Consider the following 13342-nt stretch of genomic DNA (forward strand, 5'->3'; position numbering starts at 1 on the left):
CAGTCCAGCTGGAGCCAGTAAATCTATCCCCATAGGCGACTTCCTTGGCCTGCTGGATAAACCAGCAAAGCTCTGGAACCAAGAGTGCCAGAAAATCAGTGGTGGAAGTGTAATGAGTAAATATTAAATTTAAGTGCAAGATTACATAACTAAATTAATTAAGACAGGGTTAAAATATAAAACAAAGCAGAAAAGCCAATCACCTCTTTGGGCTGATTATCAATTAATGTGCAAATTTACTGAAAATTTTATTAGTGTGCAGTGACATATTCACATTATTTTGTAATGCCTGTTTTTACTTTGAAATGCACTAAAAGAGGCTTGAAACTAGTAATTTTGTGTGTAATTTTGCGTTGTACGCCTCATGCAAGCGCTCGGCTCTTTTCTTCCTTTTTTGTTGACCTCACTCACATGCCTGTGAGTTGCTCCAGCACTTTGTGTCTAATCTATCTACCCTTCGATTTGCAGTGTCGAAGGTGATGAGAAAACTGACCTGTGTTCGGCCTACGTAAGTCAACTCTGGAATCAAAATGAAGAAAGGTATTTTTGTGAGATATGAATCGGGGAGAGGGGTGGAGGGGAGAGGTTTACAGAGATGGGAGAGGTTTACAGAGATGGGGAGAGGGTGTGTAGGGGGTGGAGGGGAGGGGGTTAAAGAGACGGGGAGAGGAGGTGTAAGGGCCGGAGGGGAGGGGGTTACAGAGATGGGGAGAGGGTGTGTAGGGGGCGGAGGGGAGGGGGTTAAAGAGACGGGGAGAGGAGGTGTAAGGGCCGGAGGGAAGGGAGTTACAGAGATGGGGAGAGGTGCAGGTGCTGGAGGGGAGTGGGTGACAGAGACGGGGAGAGAGGGTGTAGGGGCTGGAGGGGAGGAGGTTACAGAGGAGGGGAGAGAGGGTGTAGGGGCAGGAGGGGAGAGGAGGGAATTACAGAGAGGGGGTGTCGGTGCTGGAGGGTAGGGGGTTAGAGAGACAGGGAGAGGGGGTGTAGGGGCCGGAGGGGAGAGAGTCACAGAGACAGGTGGAGAGGGCACACAAACACACAGGCAGACACACAAACACACAGGCAGACACACAAACACAATCCTGGGAGAGAGAGACAATGAGAGAGGGAGAGAGAGAGCGAGGGAGGGAGGGAAGGAGGGATGCACACACAGAAGGGTCTCTACCCGAAACGTTACCCATTCCTTCCCTATAGTGGTGTTGCCCGTCCCGCTGAGTTCCTCCTGCACTTTTGTCTAACCCCCACAGATCCGCTGAGCTCCTCCAGCATTTTGTTTTCTTGATGAATAAAGGGAGTGTTTTGCACAGTCAGCTTTGGGGAACTCGATGATACATTTCCCTTCATTCTGTGAAAGAACATTTTCATTTTTAGCACTAAATTTCCTGTTACAACTTCTGTCTACTTCCTCATCTATCAAGGGATCATGGGCCTCTCGAGTCTCTGCCACTTCAAATGTTATAGTGATAACGGTAGTAAAGAGAGGATACTCAATGCTAGCATTTATACAATCGGGCTTGTATACCAAAACAGGGATGTAATGCTGAGCCTCTGTCAGGTGCTGGTAAGGCCGTATTTGGAATATGGTGAGCAATTTTGTGCCCTGTATCTGAGGAAGGATGTGCTGGCTCTGGAGAGGGTCCAGAGGAGGTTTACGAGAATGATCCCAGGAATGAGTAGGTTAACCTATGATGAGAGTTTGTTGGCACTGGGCCTGTACTCGCTGAAGTTTAGAAGAATGATGGGGGACTGCATTGAAACATACAGAATAGTGAAAGGCCTGGATAGAGTGGATGTGGAGAGGATGTTTCCACCAGTGGGAGTCTACGACCAGAGGTCAAAGCCTCACAATTAAAGGCCATTTTTCTACTCCTATTCCTTCTGACCTTATGATAGGAGCAGAATTAGGCCATTCGGCTCATCGTCTACACCGTCATTCAATCAAGGCTGGTCTATCTTATCCTCCCAACCCAATTCTCCTGCCTTCTCCCCATAAACCCTGACACCTGTACTAATTAAGATTCTATCCATCTCTACCTCAAAAGTATCCATTGGCTTGGCCTCCACAGCCTTCTGTGGCAAAGAATTCCACAGATTCGCCACCCTTTGTCAGGCTCGAACTCTCGTGTGGACCGGACGTGATCTGGGCCGACCAATCACGCGGTCAGGGGTCAGGCCATCGTGTGCCAGGACAATAAAGGATTTGGCAATTGGAGATTGAACTCGGGCAGGAGTGGGTGAGCGACGGAACTGTATTCGGGTAATGATTAAACAGAGTGTTTACATGACGTGTGGACCTCCTCAGTGGTGACCCCGTCGATCCAAAACGGCTTATTTTGGATTATTGGCATGTTTGCAGCCGGCAACCTGGACCAGCAGAATGCAGTTTTGGTTAAACTCCACATTTTCTGGACATCACAGCCCCAAGTGTGGTTCGAACAGGCTGAGGCCCAGTTCCACATTCGACAGATCGCTGCCGATGCCACAAAATATTACCACGTGGTCAGAGCGCTGGACCAGGACACCACCGGGTGCCTAATCAATTACCTTCGCCAGCCACCAGCTGCGGGCACGTACAAGGGCCTTAATGCGCTCCTTTTGTGCACTTTCGGTCTCGGCCTCCGCGACAGGGCCGACAAATTCCTGCACATGGACGGCCTCGGCGACCGCAAGCCGTCTGTTCTTATGAGCGAAATGTTTGCCTTGCTGAACGGTCACGCGCCCTGCCTCCTGTTCAAACAGATTTTCCTCGAACAAACGCCTGATGACATTTGCCTGATGACATTCGCCTGCTCCTCGCGGACGAGGATTTCACCGTCCCCCGCCAGGCAGCTGCCCGTGCAGACGTGCTTTGGCAGGCGAAACAGCAGGGTGGCGCCACCATCAACGGGGTGGTGGCGCGGCCTCGGCGGGTCAAGCGGCCGGTCCCAGCCTCCACCGAAGGTGCGCCGGAGAAGCTGGACACGAGCGATGCCAGTAAACGTACGTGGTGCTACGACCACCAAAGGTGGGGTTCCGAGGCACGCAGATGCCGACCACCCTGCGCACATTCCGGGAAACGCCTCGGCCGGCCGCCAGTAGTGGCTACTGTGGCCGGCCAGAGGCATCGCCTCCTCTGCACATGGGACCGGGCGGCGTTTTCTGGTGGACACGTGAGCGGAGGTCAGCGTTTTGCCCCCATCGGGAACGGACAATCTCTCGGGAGCCGTCTCGCTCTCGGATACCTCATCAGGAGCCGCCCTGATCTCAGATACGTCTGCTGCAATGTGTCCACGTGCCCTCACTGCCACTGGATTGCCCGTTTTGCTGTGTCAGTGGACAGAGGTGTGCAGTTCACCTCCGAGTTGTGGTCAGCAGTTGCCCGGCTGTTTGGCGCTCATCTGCACCACACTACAGCCCACCACCCACAAGCCAACGACCTAGTGGAGCATTTTCACCGGCACCTGAAGATATCCTTAAAGGCACAGCTCGCGGGCCCGGACTGGATGGTTGCCGTGGGTACTGCTGGGAATACACACTGCCCCGAAGGAGGATCTGGCAATTTCCTCAGCCGAGCTGTTGTACGGCGCCCCACTTACTGTCCCAGGGGATTTAATCCCAGCATCACGTGGACATCAGGAACCATCCTTGACCATGCTGACGTGCCTCCGGGAGAAGGGGGGCACACTCTCTGCCGTCCCGATGTCCCGCCACGGACTCGCCCCCACGTACGAACCACCGGCCCTCACAAACTGCCAGTATGTTTTCATTCGCCGCAATTCCCACCGTACGCCGCTGCAAAGTGCATACGAGGGACCCCATCCAGGTACTGCAGCACGGCACCATGACTTGTGTCATCAACACGGGCGGCAGGCACGAGACTGTCTCCGTGGACCGTCTTAAGCCGGCACACTTGGACGTTGACCAACCAGTGCAGGTGGCACAACCCCACCACACAGGGCATCCACCGTCATGACCGCACCCGCCCTTATCTCTGCCAGCTGGGACCCTGAACACAGGAGACACGTACACGCGACCAGGCTGCCGCACTCGTCACCCTACCCGCCTCCAGTACTCTGGTTCGGGGGGGGGGTTCCTGTAGCGGGCCAAGCCAATTTGGTATTGAACCATCGTTTGTCAGGCAGGACTGTAATGTGGACCGGGCGTGATCTGGGCCGAACAGCCACACGGTCAGAGGGTCGGGCATTCGTGTGCCAGGAGAACAAAGGATTTGGCAATTGGAGTTTGAACTCGGGCACGTGCGGGTGAGCGACGGAACGCGGGCACTTGCGGGTGAACGCTCGGAACGCGGACATGCACGGGTAAGCGACGGAACGCGGGAACGCACAGGTGAACGACGGAACATGGGCATGCGCGGCTGAGCGACGGAACTCGGGCTTGCGCTGGTGAGCGACGGAACTGTATTCGGTTAATGATTAAACAGAGTGTTTACACGACGTGTGGACCTCCTCAACATCTTCGATTTAAACCAGCAACTGCAGTTCTTTCCTCCAATTCCTGAATCAGTGTAGTCTTGTCCAAATGGCACAGTGGAGCAGGAGACTGTCACACCTGTTAGATTAAATACCTCCAATTTGCCAGGGAGGGGTGGAGGGGAGGGAGTTACAGAGAGGGGTGTAGAGACCGGAGGGGAGGGGTTTACAGAGACGGGGAGAGGGTTGTCGGGGCCGGAGGGGATGGGGTATAGGGGCCAGAGGGAGGATTATAAAGAGAGGGAGGTGTGTAGAGGTCAGAGGGACAGGGGTTACATAGACTGGTGGGGTGCAGTGGCTGGAGGGGAGGGAATGAGGTTACAGAAACGGGGGGATGTAGGGGTGGGATGGGAGTGGGTTACAGAGACGGGGAGGGTGGTGTAGGGGCCAAAGGGGAGGGGAGGGGGTTACAGAGACGGGGAGAGGGGTGAAGGGGCCGGAGGGGAGGGGGTTACAGGGACGGGGAGAGGGGTGTAGGTGCCGGATGGATGGGAGGGTGTTACAGAGTTGAGGAGTGTAGGGGTCAGAGAGGAGGGGGTTACAGAGACAGAGAGGAGTGCAGGGGTCAGAGGGGAGGGGGTTACAGAGTCATAGGAGTGGAGGAGGTCACAGAGATGGGGACGAGAGTGCCTGCCCGTTTTCCGGGGTTACGTCCGTACGCGGGTGGCACTGGAGAGGAACCAGGCGCTGTCCATGGGCATTCTGGGGGATTTCCGGGACCGCTGGGCACCGCGGGGGGTGGAATGCATCCTGGACAAGGAATGTAACGTAGTTGTATAGTAGTTCATTTAGTATATTTGTTTGTCTTGTATTCTGGTGGTGGGTTCTGTTTTGTTTTATTGTATTTTAAATATGATTTTTAATAATTGAATACATTTTTTGATATAAATTGAAAAAACTAAGTCAAAGTCATGCCACATCAGGGATGAAAAGGGTTAACTGTTTGCTGATAAAGAAATACTTCCTTATTTTACTTCCGTTTCTTGATGTAAATTTTCCTCTCCACACATTCTTGTTCTCCACACAGTGACGGCCGCTGAAGACAAGGACGCTGGCCCGCTGATAGATTGTCAGTCGATACTCCAGAGACGAGCAGCGGACAGAACCCAGGTACGCAATTCCGTGTCTGTTAGCTCGTTCCCACGGTCAAACACCTGTTTAGTTGATTTATTCACAAAATGCTGGAGTAACTCAGCAGGTCAGGCAGCATCTCGGGAGAGAAGGAACTAAATCTGTTTAGTTGAGTTGTGATTTTGTACAGAGTCTGATCACTGAAAGACTTGTGTATTAAGGTAACTGCACCGAAGATAGACACAAAGCGCTGGAGTAACTCAGCGGGACAGGCAGCATCTCTGGAGATTAGATTAGTTTAGTGCCAGCATCTCTGGAGTTTAGATTAGCTTAGATTAGTTTTCTTGTTATTGAGGGAGTGCAGCATAGGTTCACCGGGTCTGACGAAGGGTCTCGACCTGAAACATCACCCATTCCTTCTTTCTAGAGAAGCTGCCTGTCCCGCTGAGTTACTCCAGCATTTTGGGTCTACCTTTGATTTAAACCAGCATCTGGTTCTTTCCAACACATTTTTAACCAGGTTAATTCCCAGGATGGTGGGACTGACATGCGATGAAAGAATGGATCGACTGGGCTTGTAATCGCAGGAATTTAAAAAGGATGTGAGGGAATCTTATGGAAACATATAAAATTCTGAAGGGATTGGACAGGCTAGATGCAGGAAAAATATTCCCGATGTTGTGGGAGTCCAGAACCAGGGGTCACAGTTTAAGAATTAGGGGTAGGCCATTTAGGACTGAGATGAGGAAAAATATTTTCACCCAGAGAGTTGTGAATATGTGAAATTCTCTGCCACAGAAGGCAGTGGATGGCAATTCACTGGATGCTTTCAAGAGAGAGATAGATTTAGCTCTTAGGACTACCAGAATCGAGGGATATGGGGAGAAAGCACGAACGGATTACTGCTTTTGGATGATCTGCCATGATCATATTGAATAGCGGTGCTGGTTCGAAGGGCCGAATGGCCTACTCCTGCACCTATTTTCTATTATTCTATGTTTTCTATGTTTATTGTCATGTGTACCGAGAGACAACGAAAAGCTTTTGTTGCGTGCTAACAACAAAAGGGGAGTGTCTGCCAGTGCTGTCGGTGAGGATTTAAACTAATGTGGGAGGGGGATGGGAGCATGAGCAGATAGACAGAGGGGTGTAAATCGAAGGTAGAAGCAATAGGTAGCAAGGTGAAAAGTAAAAGTGGCAGGCAGACAAATCCAGGGTAAAAATCAAAAAGGGCCACTTTTCAACATAATTGTATAAGGGGTAAGAGTGTTGTAAAAACAAGCCTGAAGGATTTGTGTCTCAATGCAAAGAGCATTCGTGATATGGTGGATGAGTTGAATGTGCAGATAGTTATTAATCAATATGATATAGTTGGGATTACGGAGACATGGCTCAAGGGTGACCAAGGCTGGGAGCTGAACATCCAGGGATATTCAATATTCAGGATGGATAGACAGAAAGGAAAAGGAGGTGGGGGTAGCGTTGCTGGTTAGAGAGGAGATTAACGCAATAGAAAGGAAGGACATTAGCTTGGAGGATGTGGAATCGATATGGGTAGAGCTGCAAACTCTAAGGGCAGAAAACGCTAGTGGGAGTTGTGTACAGGCCACCTAACAGTAGAGTTGGGGATGGCATCAAACAGGAAATTAGAAATGCGTGCAACAAAGGTAAAACAGTTATAATGGGTGACTTCAATCTACATATCGATTGGGTGAATCAAATTGGCAGAGGTGCTGAGGAAGAGGATTTCTTGGAATGTATGCGGGATAGTTTTCTAAACCAACATGTAGAGGAACCAACGAGAGAGCAGGCTATTCTAGACTGGGTATTGAGTAATGAGGAAGGGTTAGTCAGCAGTCTTGATGTGCGTGGCCCCTTGGGCAAGAGTGACCATAATATGGTTGAGTTCCTCATTAGGATGGAGAGTGACATAGTTAATTCAGAAACAACGGTTCTGAACTTAAAGAAAGGTAACTTTGAGGGTATGAGACGTAAATTGGCCAAGATAGACTGGCAATTGATTCTTAAAGGGTTGACGGTGGATATGCAATGGAAGGCATTTAAAGACCGCATGGATGAACTACAACAATTGTTCATCCCAGTTTGGCAAAAGAATAAATCAGGGAAGGTAGTGCATCTGTGGCTAACAAAGGAAATTAGTGATAGTATCAAAACAAAAGATGAAGTATACAAATTAGCAAGAAAAAGCAGCCTACCAGAGGACTGGGAGAAATTCAGAGTCCAGCAAAAGGGCTTAATTAGGAAATGGAAAATATATTATGAAAGAAAACTGGCAGGGAACATAAAAACTGACTGCAAAAGTTTTTATAGATATGTGAAGAGAAAAAGATTAGTTAAAACAAATGTAGGTCCCTTCCAGTCAGAAACAGGTGAATTGATCATGAGGATAATTTTTCAAAACTCTTTAGATTCTGGAGTAGTTCCTGAGGATTGGAGGGTAGCTAATGTAACCCCACTTTTCAAAAAGGGAGGGAGAGAGAAAACGGGGAATTACAGACCAGTTAGTCTAACATCGGTAGTGGGGGAAATGCTAGAGTCAGTTATTAAAGATGGGATAGCATCACATTTGGAAAGTGGTGAAATCATTGGACAAAGTCAGCATGGATTTATGAAAGGTAAATCATGTCTGACGAATCTCATAGAATTTTTCGAGGATGTAACTAGTAGAGTGGATAAGGGAGAACCAGTGGATGTGTTATATCTGGACTTCCAGAAGGCTTTCGACAAGGTCCCACATAAGAGATTAGTATGCAAACTTAAAGCACATGGTATTGTGGGTTCAGTATTGATGTGGATAGAGAACTGGCTGGCAGACAGGAAGCAAAGAGTAGGAATAAACGGGCCCTTTTCAGAATGGCAGGCAGTGACTAGTGGGGTACCGCAAGGCTCAGTGCTGGGACCCCAGCTATTTACAATATATATTAATGATTTGGACGAGGGAATTGAATGCAACATCTCCAAGTTTGCGGATGACACGAAGCTGGGGGGCAGTGTTAGCTGTGAAGAGGATGCTAGGAGGCTGTAAGGCGACTTGGATAGGTTAGGTGAGTGGGCAAATGCATGGCAGATGCAGTATAATGTGGATAAATGTGAGGTTATCCACTTTGGTGGCAAGAACAGGAAAGCAGACTATTATCTGAATGGTGGCCGATTAGGAAAAGGGGAGATGCAACGAGACCTGGGTGTCGTGGTACACCAGTCATTGAAAGTAGGCATGCAGGTGCAGCAGGCAATGAAGAAAGCGAATGGTATGTTGGCATTCATCCCCAGCGAGGGGATTTGAGTATAGGAGCAGGGAAGTTCTGCTGCAGTTGTACAGGGCATTGGTGAGACCACACCTGGAGTATTGCGTACAGTTTTGGTCTCCTAATCTGAGGAAAGACATTCTTGCCATAGAAGGAGTACAGAGAAGGTTCACCAGATTGATTCCTGGGATGGCAGGACTTTCATATGAAGAAAGACTGGATAGACTCGGCTTGTACTCGCTGGAATTTAGAAGATTGAGGGGGGATCTTATAGAAACTTACAAAATTCTTAAGGGGTTGGACAGGCTAGATGCAGGAAGATTGTTCCCGATGTTGGGGAAGTCCAGAACAAGGGGTCACAGTTTAAGGATAAGGGGGAAGTCTTTTAGGACCGAGATGAGAACTTTTTTTTCACAGAGAGTGGTGAATCTGTGGAATTCTCTACCGCAGAGGTAGTTGAGACCAGTTCATTGGCTATATTTAAGAGGGAGTTAGATGTGGCCCTTGTGGCTAAGGGGATCAGGGGGTATGGAGAGAAGGCAGGTACGGGATACTGAGTTGGATGATCAGCCATGATCATATTGAATGGCGGTGCAGGCTCGAAGGGCCGAATGGCCTACTCCTGCACCTATTTTCTATGTTTCTATGTTTCTAACCAGTCAGTGGAAAGACAACACATGATTACAATCGATGATAGACACAAAATGCTGGAATAACTCAGTGGGACAGGCAGCATCTCTGGAAAGAAGAAGGGTCTCAATCCTTAATGTCACCCATACCTTCTATCCAGAGATGCTGCCTGTCCCCGCTGAGTTACGCAGCATTTTGTGTCTATCTACAGTTTAAACCAGCATCTGCAGTTCCTTCCTACACATGATTACAATTGTTCCATTTACAGTGTACAGATACATGATAAGGGAATAACGTTTAGTGCAAGGTAAAGCCAGCAAAGTCTGATCAAGGACAGTCCGAGGGTCATCAAAGAGGCAGTTAGTAGCTCAGCACTGCTCTCTGGTTGTGGTAGGATTATTTAGTCAGAGCGTGATGAATCTGAGGAGGCAAAGTCAGTGGATGTATTTAAGGCAGAGATAGATGGATTCTTGATTAGTATGGATGTCAGAGGTTATGGGGAGTAGGCTGGAGAATGGGGTTAAGAGGGAGAGATAGATCAGTCACGATTGAATGGCGGGGTAGACTTGATGGGCCGAATGGCCTAATTCTGCTCCTATCACTTATGACCTTATATGGTACGACTTGCCTGGGCTGCAGGCAAACACTGAATCCTGGTACACATGGTAATTGTACAACTATACCAATAGATGGGCCAAACAAGGGCTGGCATGGATGTGGTGGGCCGAAGAGCCTGTTGCTGCGTGGATGGAACTGTTCCCCAACCAAGCTGCGATGCATCCTGATAAAATGCTTTCTAACGGGCCCTTCGGGGAGTGGAGTGGGGAGACTGCTTTGTGTGATGGACTGGGTGATATCCATGTTGGGGGCACGGTGGTGCAACAGTCGAGTTGCTGCCTCACAGCGCCAGAGACCCGGGTTCGATCCTGATTGCAGGTGCTTGTCTGTACAGAGTTTGCCTGTTTACATATTGTTTTGTGCTGCTGCAAGTAGGAATTTCATTGTACTATCTGGGACATGTGACAATAAAACATTCTTGAATCTGGGCTCTTGACCTGTTTGGGTTTCCTCTGGTTTCCTCCCACATTCCAAAGACGTGCAGGTTTCTAGGCTAATCGGCTTGCCAAAATTGTAAATTGTCCCTAGTTGGTGTCGGATAGTGCTAGTGTGCGGGGATCGTTTGTCAGCATGGACTCGGTGGGCCGAAGGGTCTGGTTCCATGCTGTATCGCTAAACTAAACACAGAACTAGTGTGTGAACGGGTGATCGCTGGTCAGCGTGGACTCGGTGGGCCGAGGGAGCCTGTTTCCGCACCGTATCTCTAAACTAAGCTGTCAGTAATTTCTTGTGGCCTTGGGCAGAGCTGCTGCTAAACCAAGGTGTGATGCAACCCAACAGTGTTCTTTCACAGTTCATGTGGAGAGGTTGCTGTGAGTCACTGGAGAAATGCCCAACTTCCTTCATCTTTTGGGTAAGATGAGACATGAGTGTGCTTTATTGACCACAGCTTCAATGTAGCTGATGCAGCTGTTGGTGATATTTACAGTCATAAGTGAGAGGAGCAGAATTAGGCCATTCGGCCCATCAAGTCCACTCTGCCATTCAATCATGGCTGATCTTCTCTCCCTCCTAACCCCATTCTCCTGCCTTCTCCCACAGATTCACCACCCTCTGGCTAAAGAAATTCCTCCTCATCTCCTTCGTAAAGGAACGTCTAATTCTGAGGCTGTGCCCTCTGGTCCTAGACTCTCCCACTCTATCCAAGCCTTTCACTATTCGGTACGTTTCAATGAGGTTCCCCCTTATTCTTCTAAACTCCAGCGAATACAGGCCCTGTGCCGACATATGCTCATCATATGTTAAAGCAATCATTCTCATAAACCTCTGGACCCTCTCCAGTACATCCCTCGTCATATATAGGGCCCCAAACCGCTCCCAAAACTCCATATGCGATCTGACCAGCATGTTATAAAGCCTCAGCATTTAATCATTTTATGGTCACTACCTCCGAACGGTTCTTTTACCATAATCACCCACCAGTTTAAATTTCATTTGGAATATTTTGGAGGACCAAGAACCAAGAACCACCCTGATCAAATCTGGTTCGTTACACAATAGTTTTAGTTCTTAGTTTTAGTTTTAGAGATACAGAGTGGAAACAGGCCCTTCGGCCCACTGAGTCTGCGCCGACCATCGATCGCCCATTCACACACTAGTTCTATGTTGAGTTTAGAGATACAAAGGGCATACAGGCCCTTCGGACCACCGAGTCCGCTCTGACCAGCGATCCCCGCACACAACTCTTTGGAGTGTGGGAGGAAACCGGAGCACAGGGAGAACGTACAAACTCCGTACAGACAGCACCCATAGTCAGGATCGAACCCGGGTCTCTGGCGCTGTGAGGCATCAGCTCTACCACTGCTCCACTGTGCCACCCAAATACCAATCCCAAACCAAATTGCTTGGAATGCTCGATTACAAGCTGCTCTGAGAAGCCATCTCAAAGACACTCCACAAATGCCTTCTCTTGGTATTCAGCACCAACTTGAATTTCCCAGTCTACCTGTATATTGATCCCCTCCATGACCTTTATCCTGCTGCAACTTTACACCACCTGCCTTGCAAACCACAACGTCACAAATTTCCATATCAGCTGAAAATTTGCAAATTATACTTTCTCCCACTAGAGACACAAAAGGCTACAGATGCTGGATTCTGCATCGACACTCCATGTGCTGATGGAACTCAGAGGCTCAGGCAGCTTTTCCCAAGTTCATGAGATACAGGAGCAGATTTAGTCCACTCCGCCATTCAATCGTGGCTGATCTATCTTTCCCTCTCGACCCCATTCTCCTGCCTTCTCCCCATACCCCCTGTCTCTGCTATCATTAAGAGCTCTATCTAACTCTTGAAAGCATCCAGAGAATTGGCCTCCACTGCCTTCTGCGGCAGAGAATTCCACAGATTTTCAACTCTCTGACTGAAAAGGTTTTTCCTCATTTCCATTCTAAATGACCTACCCCTTATTCTTAAACGGTGGCCCCTGGTTCTGGTCTCTCCCAACATCGGGAACATGTTTCCTGCCTCGAGCGTGTCCAATCCCTTAATAATTTTATATTGTTCAATAAGATCCCCTCTCATCCTTCTAAATTCCAGTGTATACAAGCCCAGTCGCTCCAGTCTTTCGAGATACGACAGTCCCGCCATTCCGGGAATTAACCTAGTGAACCTTCGCTGCACTTCAATAGCAAGAATGTCCTTCGTCAAATTTGGAGACCAAAAGTGCACACCGTACTCCAGGTACGGACTCACTAGGGCCCTGTACAACTGCAGGGCCTCTTTGCTTCTATACTCAAATTCTCTTGTCATGAAGGCGAACATCCCATTAGCTTTCTTCACTGCCTGCTGCACCTGCATGCTTACTTTCAGTGACTAATGAACAAGGACACCCAGATCTCTTTGTACTTCCCCTTTTCATAACTTGACACTGTTCAGATAATAATCTGCCTTCCTGTTCTTACCACCAAAGTGGATAACCTCACATTTATCCACATTAAACTGCATCTACCATGCATCCGCCCACTCCTTCCTAAAGGTAGTGTAAGGTTCCAAGAAAGCAGATGTGGCTGATAGTTCCTCTGTCCCTCTCTTCCCCTCCCCCTTGCCAGTTCTGCCTCTATCTTCCTGTCTCCACCTCTATCCTTCCTTTGTCCCGACCCCCTGACATCAGTCTGAAGAAGGGTCTCGACCCGAAACGTCACCCATTCCTTCTCTCCTGAGATGTTGCCTGACCTGCTGAGTTACTCCAGCATTTTGTGAAATAAATACCTTCCTAAAGGTACTTCCTTTTATTCTCAGGCAGTGCCCTCTGGTCCGACACTGTCCCACTAAAATTATTCACTGACT

The 13342-nt window shown here is 48.9% G+C and overlaps 1 protein-coding gene across 1 annotated transcript in view; it reads left to right on the forward strand.

Annotated features, from left to right (window-relative positions):
• Window positions 1–5508: 5508 nt before the first annotated feature.
• Window positions 5509–13342, forward strand: part of LOC144590770 (sialic acid-binding Ig-like lectin 13) — a gene marked incomplete at its 3' end in the record, with an annotated part of 39956 nt that continues 32122 nt past the window's right edge. The window contains exon 1 of the mRNA XM_078395190.1: window positions 5509–5579. The remainder of the gene's footprint in view (window positions 5580–13342) is intronic.

Source organism: Rhinoraja longicauda, unplaced genomic scaffold (assembly GCF_053455715.1).
Source record: "Rhinoraja longicauda isolate Sanriku21f unplaced genomic scaffold, sRhiLon1.1 Scf000307, whole genome shotgun sequence".
Lineage (NCBI taxonomy): Eukaryota > Metazoa > Chordata > Chondrichthyes > Rajiformes > Arhynchobatidae > Rhinoraja > Rhinoraja longicauda.